General features: G+C 37.1%; 1 pseudogene; it reads right to left on the reverse strand.

Annotated features, from left to right (window-relative positions):
• Positions 1-11,516: 11,516 nt before the first annotated feature.
• On the reverse strand, positions 11,517-14,966 carry LOC100758373 (annotated as a pseudogene).
• Positions 14,967-16,260: the final 1,294 nt, after the last annotated feature.

Below are 16,260 nucleotides of genomic sequence, written 5' to 3' on the forward strand. Positions count from 1 at the left end.
AAACACTCTGAACATTTAATCATTTTCTCCACAAAAAGATCAGTGACAAGATACTGTGATTCTTGTGCACATTCTACTGATGCATTTCAAAATGCTGTGTAAATGTTAGAATCCTTGTCACAGAGTTCATGCCTATTTGCCTATTGATGATATCTGTGGATTCCCTAATCTCTTACTTTTCATAATTTGCCTTGAATTTTGGGATCCTGTGTACTTTAACATAGAAGCAACTTAACAGAGTGAAGTTTAACATGAACGAGCAAAGTTTAATCTCCCCAGGATAATGAAGCAGCATGCAGTAGCAGTAAAGTAATGAAAGCAGGAACAGTGCACCAGTGATTTCAGGACCCCTAAGTTAAAAGTGGCCAAAGACAGACATGTCTTTATAAGGTACTCCCATTTAAGGAAATATTTGGGAATAAAAGTACATTGGATTTTTCAGTGTTTTTGGCCCTTCTGACTTTATGCCATAACTCTTTAATGGGTCTCCAATTTCCTCATAGTTTTACAGCAGAACACTTATACAAAAGAATACATAAGATGCTTTGTATAAGTTCAAATGCTAATAACCAGCTATTACTTAAATAGAGACCACTGACTGTTATTGTTAACTAACACTTATAAATAACCATACATTTTTAGGAATGTCACATTATTTAAAAAATGGATAGATTTTTTTTTTCAGTTACAGTGAGCTAATACTTAGAAGACCAGTACAATATCTATGATGACTAATTATAAAGTAGTTGGGATGATTTTATTTCTCAAAACTTCTTCACATAGAGATACAAATAAAGTTTTAAAAATGTTTTATTTTATAGATTAATAATCAAAATAATTAGTGTTTGAACTATACAAGTTACTTGAAGCTTCGGTCACTTAAAACTTTCATGTAGACTAGATGCCAGTTTAAGGCTTGTATGGCCATAAACTGATGATTTTTTGTGCCATTTTTTTTTAAATTTAGAAACAGTCATTTTACATATCAATATCCCCATTCCAACTTCCTCGCATCCTCCCATGCTCCCTACTACCCCCCATTACAACCCCCACTCGCTCCCGAAGGACGGTGAGGCCTTCCATGTGGGACCATCAACATCAGTCCCATCATTTGAGGGGACGGCCTAGGTGTTCTCTTCAGATTGTATAAATCTTTCGCCTTTAACTGATTATTTTATTTAAAAGAGTTTGAAATAGAAATCAGAACAAAAAATATCCCAGTAATAAATTCATAATTACTATCCAGAAATTTTATTGTTTTTACATATTTGCTCAGAACTGCTGGCATCTTGACAGTAGGACCAGAACTGAATTATACATGGATAATGAAGATAACTGACCATCCTATGCCTTGAGACACAGGGAGATGGCTCTGACAATCAGCGTATACTTGAGAATTCCCAGAAACTGGAATTTAGTAGTTATCACTTTAGAAAGTTAAGCTGACTGTCAATGAGAGCATATTACTCCAGAAGTAAATTTTCTAAAATTGTGTTGAATTGAAGGAAGTGTCCTTTGTTTAAGACCTGAATTTGGCGCTAACATCATCTCTGTGTTCGTGCTTTTTACTGAAGACAGAATTGAATTTAGTGATTTCTAATTTCAAATGGAATCAATACTCCTTGATTCTTTATGGAGTCAATGACTGCTTAGTGAAGAATTTTCATTTCCCTATAAGCAATCTATGGATTTTTTCTTAGTTGTTGATAGGAATAAAAACCTGAGATGATATGTTTTGTGAGTAGAAAGATCAAAAGTATCAGAAGCAAAAATACTGTAGCTCTCATTTGGCCAAGCCTTGAAAATGATGATGGAGTTGGCTTTACTAAAGGTGATGTCTGGACAGGTGGCTTCCAATAGTGTATCCTGGCCAGCCACAGAATGAGAAAACTGAAGGGGATAATCAAGAGTAAATGAATATAATCAACTAGCAAAATCTGGAGGCCAGATTAAAAGGAACACAAGTCCAAAAGCGTAGGCCTAAGCGTTGGGGTAAACTCTAACATGGTAAACAAAAGTGTTTCCCACCAGAATTTTTTATGCTCGTTGGATGGGGAGGTTGGTGCACGCTGGAAAGAAGTGTTTCAAACATAGACTCAGAGAGAAATAAAGACGTACAACTAAGGTGGGATTCTGAAAGTGGGTGGATGATTCTGATCTGTCTGCTTGCTTTGTGTTTGGTACACATTCTTCTTGCAGCTAAGAGAGGCTGCTAATGCTTGTATCCTATAATCTCATGTGGACAGTGTGTGAGGAGGAATGTTAAGTGGCCACTAACTGTGACCAAAATAGTGCAGAAAGTATACACTTTGCATTTCTACCCCCTTTCTATGTGTTCTCATTTTGAATTGACAGTGTACAAGTGAAAAGAATAGTTTGCTTGAGAGAATGTTGCCCAGCCTCTCGAATTCTTTCTTGAATGTCTATAAACCTACCTAATGGTTCCTGGAGAAATAAGTTCCTATCAACTTAAAGGTTAGCATCATGTCACTTCTGCTTTCCTTATTTCTAGAATAGACTGATATCAACATTGTTGGCTTTCTGGTTTTATAGACCCTCAGATTAATTCAGCCCTTAGAGCATCATGCTGTGTTTTTTCAATTCTCCTATCATTAGCTCTGGTGCAAGCAATTCAAGAGTTCCCTTCCTGGGGTGTTGTGCTTTTCTTCTCTTGCTCTCCAACTGGTTAGAAGGAGATGTGCTTGGGCTCACAAAAATTAGCCCATGCTTCCTGTTTAGTGAATGGATGTCTTAGCTTCGGTCTGCGTTATTATGAGGTCCAAGAAATAAAGCTAGGGAAGACTGAGGGTCATGGGAACCCAGAGGTGGAACAGAATGTGAGAAGCCATAACAAGAGAAGACACACTTTATTCACAGCAGGTAAAAGCTGCCATGTATAACTCTAGGCAGGCAACTGATTACAGGTTCCCAGGCCCAGGCACACATGGACAACACACAGTGGGGGCATAGACATACATGTACATCAGCATGAGATCACAGCCACATGGAGGTAGTCATACAGTCTAATAGACTAATACACACAGGCAGGATGGCAAAGGTGAGGACAACGGCTCGCACCTCTGAGTGCACAAAGTCATATTTACTAAATAGCTACATGAGCATGACATTCCTGTGTTATTAGTTACATAAGATCTGATATCACTGATTAATTTTGGTTTTCTCTGACATCTAGTGTGGACTCATGGCATCCAGGATATCCAGCAGTAGTTGTTTTGTCTGTGTCAGATAGCGGTTTCAGCATCATGCTGTTTAATATAAACTGCCCCTTACAGTCCTCTGTTCCCTATAATAGTATCCCTACATAATACATATATTAATAGCCATAGCATCAGTTCTCTGCACTTAAATACAGTGATATCTAGAAATAACAGGAAAATGTTGGTTTCTTCACTTCTTGTGAGCAGAGGTCAAGCACGTTTATTTCTCAATAGCTTAAAAATTACAGGTATAAATATGAGTAAAATGTAAGATTCTTATCAATTTCAGTTTTCACCTGTGATCATCTTAGGGATTCCATTTTTTAAAAACAAGGAGTGACAAACCAATGGAAACCATCATTTTTTTTCTTTTTTACACTTAACACAATGCATCAAAGTATTCATTTTATGAACTCTCCTTTAACTTTGCCCTGTGTGGTTCAGCCTCATTTTTGTTAATGTCTGTGATTTTGCCAGGATTAGCTTTATGTAATGCTGGATGACAAGAAAGGGCAATAAAATGCAGAAGGATGATAGCTCTCTTTAGAGTTATTTCAATAGCACTTTACATTACGGAGCATTTTGGTCATATTCATACCACCCCACCCAGCTCCTCCCAGATCCATCCTTATCTACCTATCCCCCCAACTTCATTTGTTCTCTCTGAGATAACAGGGGGCAGGGATACTGTGGCTTGGAAAGGCTGGTTGCAGTTTCTCCTACATATATTGATCTCCTACATGATTCCATAGGAAGTGATATGGTAAGACAACATGAAAGATAGGAGGCTGGGTAAAAATGGAGTCCAGAGATACATACTTTACAGAGGACCTGAAAACTGCCTTACAAAGTATGTTCAAAACCACAGCACATATTTTTTCTGTGCTTAGAATAAAATCTAGAAATAGAACTACCAAAACATCCAATTATACCACTTTAGGGGATGTATCCCACTACAGAGATCCATGCTTAGACGTGTTCATTGCTGTTCTATTCACAATAGCTGGGGAAATTGAGGGCAAGTAGTCAAATGGAGCCAGTGTAAATGTGCATGCAAGTGGATGGACTTGGAAACAATTATTCTGAGGGAGGTAACCGAGATCTAGGAAGAAAATGACACACATTTTCTGTTCATCAGGTGGATGCTAACTTTGAGCGTTCAGGTTCATTAGGAGTGATCTTAGTGATCAGGAAGCTAGTGGAGGTCATGGGAGTGGGTTCAATGGGTGTGAGAGACAACACTCTGGTGTAAAACAGTGCATATCAGAGTCACGGTTAAACAGGGGAGGGGTGGGAGCATAGGGTAGTGGAGAGAGTATAGGGAAGGATGATTAGCTCCTTAGACTGTTTGAAAACATCATAGAGATTCTTAACCAGCTGATAAAAAGATACTGGAACCACTAAAGCAAGACCTTTGTTTTGCTGAGACAATGGTTGTTGGCTAGCTAGGGCTGAAGAACCAGCTGTGATTAAGAGACTGGAACCATTGAGAAATTTTCTGAGAAGTAATTCCTCAGCGCCAGCACAACTCTTCAATACTCTAGCTTGTGTCAGCTTGACATAACACGAGCCAGCACACTGACCAACATCTATTTTTTGTTTGAATTTTCACAAAGATCTTTTTTTTCACATAAAATTACAGATTTAGTTTTAAAAATTCAATCAGAATAAAGATCCAATCTAATGCTAGGTTACCAAACCTAGATCCTTATAGATATCTGTATGGAGACACCTACAGAAAGAGAATTAAAACTTAACAGTGAAGTGTGGTTATGGTGTCTCCCTACAAATTTCTTCAATATATAAATTGGAGAAAAATAGGTCAGATGGAGCTATACAGAACAGCTGAATACTGTGTCCTTGGACAGATTTGAACAAGGATTGGATAAGCCAGCAGCAGTCTAATATAGTTACTTCTAACTGAACTTTCTTTTACATATTCAAATGGACTTGATTTATACCCTATTGAAATTACTGGAGATGGTTTTCTTGAGTTATACTTCTCCAGTGATACCTAGCATTTGCCCAGATTTTATTCTATGAAAAAAGACATCATCAGCCAGTTTTCCCAGGATTGTCTTCACAGGATGCTTCTATAAGCTGGTAGCCCTGGAAGGCAGAGATATTCCTCCCCTGGCAGAAGACTTAAATTCCAAGGTAGTAAAAGTAATGCCTCTCACTCTGGAGAGGTGGATGGACCCTTTTGCCAGTAATGCCTACATAAGAACATGGGGTTTACAGTCTCCATGTTTTGTAGACCAGCCATCATCTCAGTAAGAAACACCTGAGTCTCATCATGTTGCCCCATGGGAATCTGGTTTCAGAAAACAAGGACAAGCTGTTACTCTGGCTCCAGTGATAGTTGTGAGTAATCAACTGACCCAGAAACCTCATATCTTTTTTTGCCAGTGTCTAGGAAAATGTGACAAGCTATCTTGGTGGCCTGCAAGTGGGATAAAATGTGAGATATTGTCCCTGACATGCCAGGTTTCTTTAACTTTAGTATGTGACTTGACTGTATTTCTTTACCTGATTCAATTTCCTCCTAGTTTTCATGGAAAATTTTTCTTTTACTTGAAGAAAGAAACTCTTCTGAATTATGAATAATGCTGTATTTGGAGAATGTCTGAAATATAACAATGCATCATAACATTGCACAATTTTGCTGTTTAGTTACAAGTACTTAAATATTTCTGCTTATTTGTAGAATGATCACTTGTGTGATATGATATCCACAAATACAAGTGCTCATACATTTACCCATTGAAAAACTACTTCAAAATTGTCACCATGGAGTATATGTTATTGTACTTTATATTAATTTGTAAGGCTACCTCTGTGTCTTATTTATAATTTCCTGCTTAATATGCTGTTATTCTGTTATTATTGGGTTGTAAAATAACTTACTTTAACTTTTATTGATATTTTAAATTTTGTCTCTATTCTTATCCCTACAAATTCTACTTTAAGATAACACACACGTTGAGAGGACCCTGATCTGCAACTCAACTGAGAGGATCATGTGTATCATTTTAGAATCTTGAGACTCTAAAATTATATTGTTCACTCCTAAAATGTTTTCCTTGCTGAGTACATCATACTTTGAAAAACCTCTTTATGATAGTGGCTCTCAACCTTCCTGATGCTATGACACTTTAATAGAGTCCTTAGTCTTTTGATGACCCCCCATCATAAACTTATTTTGTTGATCCTTAACAGTAATTTTGCTAGTGTTATGAATCACAATGTAAATGCCTGATGTAGTGATTCAGCTTTTCTAAAAATAATATTTAACAAACTATCCATTTCTTGCAACCAAATACTTTTCTAAGTAGCATGTATTTATGATATCATAAGATGTAGATTTTATTTTGCTGGTATTGTTATTTTCTTCCTTTTATAAATGGACTCCCTAAAATGGAAAAGTGTTTGAATGATCTTCCAAAAGTCACTAAGATAATTCTAGGAATTACATAGACAACTTCTATCTCTGATGTCCTCTGTGAGATGCTGTCATGGTGTGTCATCAAGAGGTAACCTAATGCTCCATCACCTCTCCTCAAACAGTCTATTGCTTGTGCCCTAACTGAATGAACTCACATGATGTATTTCAGCCTGGGCTTGTACCTGTGCCTGGAAGTTCTATGTGGTGACATTCTGACTCCTCTCTTGCATTTGTATGAAGCTGGGTAGGAACAGAAGTCTGTTTGACTAGACAAACCTACTGGGCACATATGTTTAGTATCAGAGTACTTTAATTTATTCAAGACCTATCACTAATTACATGAAATGAGTCTATGTGGAAAGGGAAACACCAGGCTACTAGAGTTATATTTGACAGGTACTGCAATTATGTACACAGACATTTCATAACCTATCCTAGTATCACAGTGGATGGCAAAGCGTTCTTTGCATCCTAGGGAGGAACTCAAATAGAAAAAAATGTAGTGAAATAGTATATGACTACAAATCCTATTTGCAACTGACCACGGTGTCTTCCAAAGCTGTATTGGTCAAATAATTTCATAGTAGTAATAATGAAAGCTATTTCTTTGAGGTGATATGTTTACAGCATGCAACCGTTAATGAGATACAATACTTGAGACACTCATCTTTCCATCCTGCTTTATGGCATCCAAGCATGGAGGCCCCTATTGCCAAACCAACCCTGACATGTTGGCATGACCGAGACCACAGTTTTCTTAACTCTCATCAGCCCTTTGCTCCTCTGCCAGGCTCTCTAAATGTAGATGAGAATTCTACTTTGGAATTTGGCAAGTACACTGTCCTTCTGCCATTGTCATGGATCCCAGCGTCCCCTTTATACTCAGCAGCTCATTCCCTTTTAACTTATTTATGCAGCACTTTACAGAACTGTTTATCTTTGCAGCAATATGTAATTTAGTGTGTGGCTTGATGGTGTAGGAAAAATGACAGCATTTCAAAGCCTTATGTATGTCTTCACATTTTGGAAATTGAATTCATAAAAGCTTGGGTAATAAATATATTTCCTAAAGATGATTCATTAAATTTTCATACTAATCTGTGTCAGTGCCATCATTCCTGAACTAGCTAAGTTGGCTTATTATAGGGTCCAAAATAAACAATAATTTTTCCAAGTATCAATTAAATACATATGGTTTTTCATATGAATTTCAAGATTATGACTTAAAATCCTGTTTAGACATTCTATATGCAAAGAGGTATTATTCATCCATTGTATTTTGCTACAAACATTTCCTACCAGGCTTTTGTGATTTTGATGAAAATCACATATAACACATGTTAGCAACAGAATTTTGCCATCTTTCTCAGGCTGGACTACTGTAAACGATTTATTTTAAAGGATTCATTTTGTATTGTGCCACTGAGTAATATCACTAGGTGCCTGCCTGACAGTGCAGTCATCAGAAACAAGCACTGTGTGAATTGTGATTATTTGATGCTATCTTTGGCAAGATGAATGTAGAATGAGTATTTAAACTGTGAAAGCAGCAAAGGTTTGCTATTATCATCTCTTAAAGCTGCCAGTAGCCTGAGTTAAGTTTTGAAGAATATGTTAAAAAGAAATGTTTCTGTTTGAAAAGCTTACAAACTCTACTTTTTAATTCTTCACATTTCCCCTTAATTTCAAACTTTGGATTGCTTATGGTAAAACTGAGAGTTAGTCATTTAGTTAAGTATGCAATTGATGCTATTTCCATTTCCTCTAAATATGTAATTTTAGAAAGTTACTGCTTTCAAAGGGATTCTGATGGGGGAAGCTATGTGTATTTTTTTCTTCCTTAAGAATCAGCTTGAACCATCATGTACATCACTGTATATTTTTCCCAAATGGTTTTCTCAACTGGAAATAAAAATAATCTTTTATTATCAACTATTGAATATGATTGTGGCATCTTACATCTTTAATTCTTAAGATGATTAACACAGAGATAATGAAGGAGAAACTATGCATACATAAGGGCATGGGTAGCCTCAGTATTGCCTACTCAGATTTATTGAGAACATAATTGCTATACAGTATTTATGTATAGCATGTACAGTATGCTATCATTACTTAAGGAGATAAAAGTAGAACTGATATTTGATCTAGCCATCCGACTACTCAGTATATGCTCAAAGTAAATGAAATCAATTTTTTATAGAGATATACAGATTGTCATTTAAATTGCAGTGTTATTCACAATAGCCCAGAGATGAAAACACCCAAGTGTCCTTCAGTGGATTAATGGATTATGAAGATGTATATATGCATAAGCAAATAGTATAGATTCTCTAAAAAGAAGGAAATAATTTTTATGTAGATAAACCTAAGCAACATTTGTTGACTGAAACAAGGTAGATGTGATCTTACTTATGTGGGAATTTAAACACAAAGTTGAATAGTTGAACTCCTAACAGCAGAGAATAGGGTGATAGCCACCAGCATCTAGACCAATGGGGTGTGTTTGGATAGATGTTGTCACAACAGTCACAACTTAGGTAGAAATGGGAATAAAGTTAGGATACTATGGCCAGAGAGATGACTTAGTGGGTAAATCTGCTTGCTTTTAAGACATAAAATAGGAGTTCAATTCCCAAGACCAGCTCCTTTAAGTTATTGCCTAGCTTCTGCAAGAACACCATGGCAGCAAATCCTTCCCCATTTCCCAGTACACACACACACACACACACACACACACACACACACCTCACAGACACACATACGCAAACAAACCAGATGCATTAATGTAATGACATTTATTGCATTATGTTATTGAAGGTTACTAAAATGGTATGTGCATCCTTACTATGAAAGACATGTGATATAATTATATATGTTAATTTGCCTGATTTAGCCATGACAAAATGAATACTTAACAAAAACACCATGTTCCTACCCAAGTAAATCTTCCAAAACAACAAAACAAAACAAAACAAAAGAAATGAAAACTCCCTTGAGATTTTGGGACAAATTTAATGTAGAGAACTATTCAGGAGTCAAGTAGGAGATAAAGCAGAATAGTTCAGAAATACATTAGCATTTTCCCAGATAGGGATTCATTCTCCCTTTCTGACCTCACATGCACTTCAAATGTGTCAGGGCATAAGGTGCAAGATGGGAGCAAGAAGTTTTGCACAATGATTTGCATATGCCATTAAAATGAAGCAAAGGGTAGTTGCAGTATTCTTGGTCACCAATGTTCCTCTCAGCTGATTTTGAGTGATCATGTTCCCTTGTTGATTTTACATGATATCCTATAGCTTGGATGGTTGGCATTGTAGAAACAGTGACAATAATGGCAACAGAGATACCAACACTGGCAGCAATGGTAGCAGGGACATGGCAATTGAAGTATTTCTAGAGTGACCCATGACAGAGACAATGGAGAGTAAAAGGAGCCAAAAGAATAAAAAAAAAGAGATAGAATTATACATAAGTCAAGAAAAGGAAGAAAGAAAACCATAAAAGGCAGATGGCAGTGAAGAGAATAAGACAAAAGTCTCACAGGCTTTGTTTGCTGCAAAAGTTTTAGGAAGATGACAAGTTTTAGACACATTCATTTCCAACCTTAAGAGTCTGTTTTTCCTTCATTTAATGAACATATCAGCAAAATCTGAAGAATTTAGGCTCAATGTATCATGTGTCTACTTCCCTTCCTCAATGGCCATTACCGTAGAGACTCTGTCTGCTCTACTCTAGTTCCCAGTTCTCTAGTTCTCTAGTGTCTAGTTCTCTGGTTCTTCTCTAGTCCCCAGTTCTCTAGTTTTCTAGTTCTTCTCTAGTCTCCAGTCCCCTTGTACTCTAGTTCTTCTCTAGTCTCCAGTTCTATTGTTCTCCAGGTCCCTTGCTCAGATTCATTTGTAGTCTCTCTTTACCACATTATCAACAATACTATAGAAAGAAAAAAAGTTTTCACTTGTATTATTTGAAAAATTTCTGTTGCCATTTGAATAGAACCCCAATGATTGATTGACGTAGTTCACTTAGGTATTATGAAGCAAAACACTGAGAAGTTTCTGTGGCTTACTTCAGAAAATGCTTGTTTTTATTTTAATGACAAGAAGGAAAAAATAACTTGCCTTTTAAGTGGATGATACTCCTTCAAACTGTGAGTCAGTAACCCAAGCTCTTTCTATGTTGTATCTGTGTCCAATTTATCAGATAATTTCTAAATTAAACTTAGAGAAAATACACAGAATTATATGTGATAGAGTTTCTTCCTACTTACATGTGCAATGTAACACTACTGTAAATATTTGGCTCTTTATACCCACTCACATGGGCATAACTAGTTGCAAAAGAAATTAGGTGGTGTACTTGTTAATCAAAGCAGTAAAATGATGGGAAGATGTAAAGTCTCTTAATACAGCAATTTCTCCCTAACCTTCAATGGCTCCCACTATTTCATATAATGTGTGATCCTACACAAGAAGTCACGTATAATTTTAAGCACAGGGAAATCCTTCTTACTACTAAATATGGCATTTTCATATACCTACTTAGATAACTAGATTGTCTGCTTCCTGCTTTTGCAAAAATTTTGGGATCCTTCAGAAAAATCTGAATATTTTTGAGATTTTATTGGTGTGGCTTCCCTGTCATATACTAATATGTGAAAGTTCGGAGCTAGTACTACAATGTAGTCACTGAAATGAAGTTATAGGAAGATAATGACTAGCTTGCCAAGGCATGTCTGACATATATCAGATTTTGATAGGTCATAAGCTTAATATATGGTGTTTTATTAAATTAAATTTATTCTTTTTTATGGTGAAAAACTGTATATTTGGAAATAGTCAGCTGGACTCAGTTTAGATGATCCCAGTTTTGTTGGCCTTCTTCTCTCTGTCACACCTTATGAGGGTGTTGACTTTGGCCACATCAATGTCATGGAACTTCTTCACAACCTGTTTGAGCTGGTGCTTGTTGGCCTTGACGTCCACAATGAACACAAGTGTGTTGTTGTCTTCTGTCTTTTTCATGGCTGACTCAGCGGTCAGGGGGAATTTGATGATGGCATAGAGATCAAGCTTGTTTCTCCTGGGCGTGCTCTTTCGAGAGTATTTGGGCTGCTTCTGAAGCCACAGGGTCTTGGGCTGCAGGAAGATGGGTGACATGTGGATCTTCTTTTTGTGGCTGTGGACACTTTCAGCACTGCCTTCTTGGCTTTCAAGGTCTTTGCTTTGGCTTAGGCTTTGGGAGGGGCAGGAGCTTCCTTCTTCGATTTCTTCCTATACCTAAAATTATTCTTAAAATGAAAAAAATCATTTTATATAAGATTTATTGTAATATTCCTAAAGCAACAATACTTCCTAGTCCTGACATTAAAATGTTTCTTAGCTCTTCTTTTTGAGAGCTTATTTGAAATTTCTAGCAGGGAAGCACAGCTACTTGTATACCCTTGACCAAAGACTGGTCCTCCTCTGTTCAGGAAGTTCAGTCTCTTCGAGCAAGAGTGCAGCTTCAGGAGGGATTTGCATGGAATAGTGACAGAGGAAGGTCACATCCACCTAACCAGCCAGATTGGCCGAATCAACCCTGGCAATTAATGGGGTAACAGATGTTGCAGCCAGATCACCCTCACATCCTTAATGAAGCTTCATAAAAATTCCAAACAATTATAGCAGCTATTAATTATCATTATTAATTAATTGTTTTTGAGAAGGAAATAAACCCACTTCCTTTATTGTTTTCCTCTAACAAAGATCAGAGTCTGACTTTGTCATTCTGTGTCCGTATTGTCAGTGACCAAGGGTTGGCACTTAACACAAATTTCTTTGAATGTGCAAATGCACAAAAAAAAAATTTGCCTGCCTTTCTTTAAAAAGACAGGATGGTAAAAGAAAGTTCTCCCTTCTGGAAGGTTGTAAAACATGGAGCTTAAGGAAAGATGAAAAGATAATCCAAAAATTATACAAGAGAAAGCTTAATGGGGCAGAGCGTGTCTTTTCAGCTGCTTCATCGCGGCCTCTGTTAAACCATGAGGCTTCATTTCAGAACTGTGAAACAGCTCTAACAAGTAGTCAAGCGTTTCCAGGAATGCTGTGATGTAATTTCTCAGGTTACAAATTTATACAGCCCTTCCTAGGGTATTCTGAAGTTACATCTCTCTTCCTTTCATTTTGCCAAGCTGGAAGGCTCCCCAACTCAAATCAAGGAAACAATCTTTAATAGTAACTATGAGCTATGCTACTTGTAATCTCCAGATATTTAAGTATTTTGTGTTTGTCATTTAATTCTTGTTTCAACTGATTATTAAGCGCATTTTAATAAACATGTTAATCAGCTGAAAATCTTTGTTATCTGAAATTCTGTGATAAAGTATTGGTATTTGAAGATTTAATTGTGCAATATTATGTTGACTAAAATACAATTTCGATCTTATAAATGTTCAGTTGAGTGATATTTACAGAAAATGGCATTTATTAATGTACCTACTAATAAAAATACATGTAATTTTTGTTTAGTGTAAAAGTCCACAGAATTTTCCTCATTGTTCTTTAGAAAGTGGACATTTCTTGAGAAACAAAAGGGTAAGCTCCTGTAACAAGTTGTGACAGATGAAGCCAGCTCCAGGACACATTTTATATACAAGTCATATCATGTTAGAATATTGTGCTTTAGTTGTCTTTGAAAAGTGTAGCTGGTAACTCCTTTCTTAATGCACTGATTTTTTTCTCTAGTGAAATAATGTGAATGGCTCTAGTTGTTTGTGCATTTCTTTGGACCTTAGTTAAATGAGTTTTAGTTCATTCTGGTGGGATTACTCTCTTTGCACATCTTGAACTAGCAACTCCAGAATTTGCTTCTCTTCCAGTTCATACATATTAGAAATACAATTTTAGAAATAAGAGAGATTACACAGGTCATAGTGATAATTCAACAACAGGTAAATAATTCAATTTTATATCTGGAAGTTTGAGTGAATATTTAATTTGCAAATCACCTGATGTGCCAGAATCCAGAGTTGAACATTTGCATTAGAAAAAAGGAAAAGATTGTATTTCTTATGAAGAGTAAAATTCTGCAGGGTTTTTCAAAACATGTCTATATTCAGCTATTTAAATTCATAAAACCAATGAAGTATGTGCTAGAATCATTTCTCCACTTCAGTTACTACACAAGAATTTAGAAAGTGTTCTCTAGCCAGGCTTGAGAAATACTGGGTTATCATTTAGCTGTGTGTGGCAAAATGGATGTTCACAGAGGCTCTCTTTGCAAGGCAACACATTGATGTGAGAAACACCAGGATACATCTTTGGTATATATGCCCCCAAACTTCCCCAAGTCATAGCAGTATTTTATGGGAAAAAGTTTCTTAAAAAATACTAGAAGTTTCCCCCTATGGTGCTAGATGGTATTTTGAATACTACTGGAAAAGAAAAGTTGTATCAATACAAACATGGAAAGGACAACTGAGACCTGCCTGCAAGACATATTGTTGCAATAGTGGCACATATGTTATGGGGGTAACCAACTGATTTTTAAAATTGAATTTAAGGCCAATTCCACTAAATGGAAGCCATATATGACACTCATAAAATGGCCAAGAACCTGAGACTTGATAGGTTAGGAGACTAAGGAAAGCCTACTAATTTTATTCTATTATAAGAGTAAAGCAATAAAATGACTGCCAACGGCATATTGCTGTACTCCAAGATCAGAACATTGCTCAGCCCTCACTGAAGAAGTTTCTTTTTTTTTTTTTGGTTTTTGAGACAGGGTTTCTCTGTGTAGCTTTGGAGCTTATCCTGGCACTCTCTCTGGAGACCAGGCTGACCTCGAACTCACAGAGATCCGCCTGCCTCTGTCTCCCGAGTGCTGGGATTAAAGGTGTGCGCCACCAACGCCCGGATACTAGATGAAAATTATCAAATAGACCAGCAACTGGACAACATGGAGAGAATTATAGGCTTTGGAACATTCATCCCTAAATAGGATATCTTTATCAAGCCCCCATTCCCCAAAGGTTATGGATCTACTTGGAAAAGGATTCAGGAAAAAAAAATGTAGATGATTTTAAGTAAAAAAAATGTAGATGATTTTAAGGAAACAGCACCATCCACACACAACAGGGCCTGATACATATATGAATTAACAGAGACTGTGATAGCATACACAAGACCTGCTCAGGTTCAAATATGACAACATTCTAGTACTAAGAAGAGGTACACACAATCCCTTATCAAGAAGCTTTTTACAATTGATTACCTGCTAGCAAAAGGAACATCAGTTTTCTCCAAGGGAGTATCATTGTGCATATTCACCACACTTCAGGGAAGACCTCATGGCTAGTAGATGACCAATACAAAATGGATTGCATTGTGTGTGTGTATGTGTGTGTGTGTGTGTGTGTGTGTGTGTGTGTGTGTGTGTGCGCACGCGTGTGTACTGGTTTATTTTTATTTAGTACTCTTGTTGTATGAATTTTATTATATATCTATCTCTCTCTCTCTCTCTCTCATATATATATATATATATATATATATCTTTGATATACAACTTTGTAGTCTAATGACTACAAAGCAGATTAAAGCAGAAGGCCCATTGAAGGGACCAAGCCCCATTTCGGCAGCCATGACAATAGCATGTGCTCGCTATGACCTTGTCTTTGTCACTAGAGATTAGGTGCCTGCCTCGTGACAAGGAACAAAGTTGTTGTATCCCTTATTAATTTCATCAATGATTACCATAATTGATTAGTTGACTTATAATGAATATTAGGTTAGACACTAAAATTAAATCCAAGTGATTCATCATGGCTGTAGGAATACAGGAATGCTCAAGGAATCTTATAGAATGTTGATGTTATCTAGGAGGTGCTGAACACAGAGACATGTTATCTATTTTTTATTTAAAAATTATTTTTCATTTTACATACTAGCCCCAAATCCTCCCCCCTGCCCATGCACCCATTTACTCTTCAGAGGGGGTAAGTGTTGGGAGCCAGGAAAATTCCACTAGGAAATTTCCAGTGGTTCCAGTAACCAGGAGCTCTGGTCTGCATTGAATTATGGATGCTAGCTGATTTGCTATTGAGTAGCATGGCTTCAGTGGGGAATGTCCCCTATTTTGCATCTCCACAGGACTAAGCATTTGAAAAGGCCTGCACCAGGGCAGAGGGTGAGGTGTGTAAGTAACAAGAGAGAACAGGGAGAGTTAGGAGCTAGCTGGCAGAGGGATCGACTGGTGGAGAGAGAAATGGCCTTGTGGTCAGGGAAGCACAGTTAGGAAACAGCCAGGAAGATGCTAAATAAAGAAGAGACTCTAGTTTTGCAACATGGAACTGAGAGTTCTCTAAAGATGACAAGATGCCTATGTTTGGTCTTTATCACCGTTGGATTGCTAGGAGTTTCCAAGTCCACACTCCCCCACTCAGGTAGAACCTCATGGCTACTGTGGCTTGGGGCTGAGACATGCCGGGCCATAACCGGTAAGGCCTTCCTTGGGGAGTCAACAAAGTCTGGCATACCAAGTTGAGGCAGGACCAAGTCCCTCCCCCCATATCAAGGCTGAACAAGGTGTCTCACCATAGGGAATGGGCTCCAAAAAGCC

Source organism: Cricetulus griseus, chromosome 4, assembly GCF_003668045.3.
Source record: "Cricetulus griseus strain 17A/GY chromosome 4, alternate assembly CriGri-PICRH-1.0, whole genome shotgun sequence".
Lineage (NCBI taxonomy): Eukaryota > Metazoa > Chordata > Mammalia > Rodentia > Cricetidae > Cricetulus > Cricetulus griseus.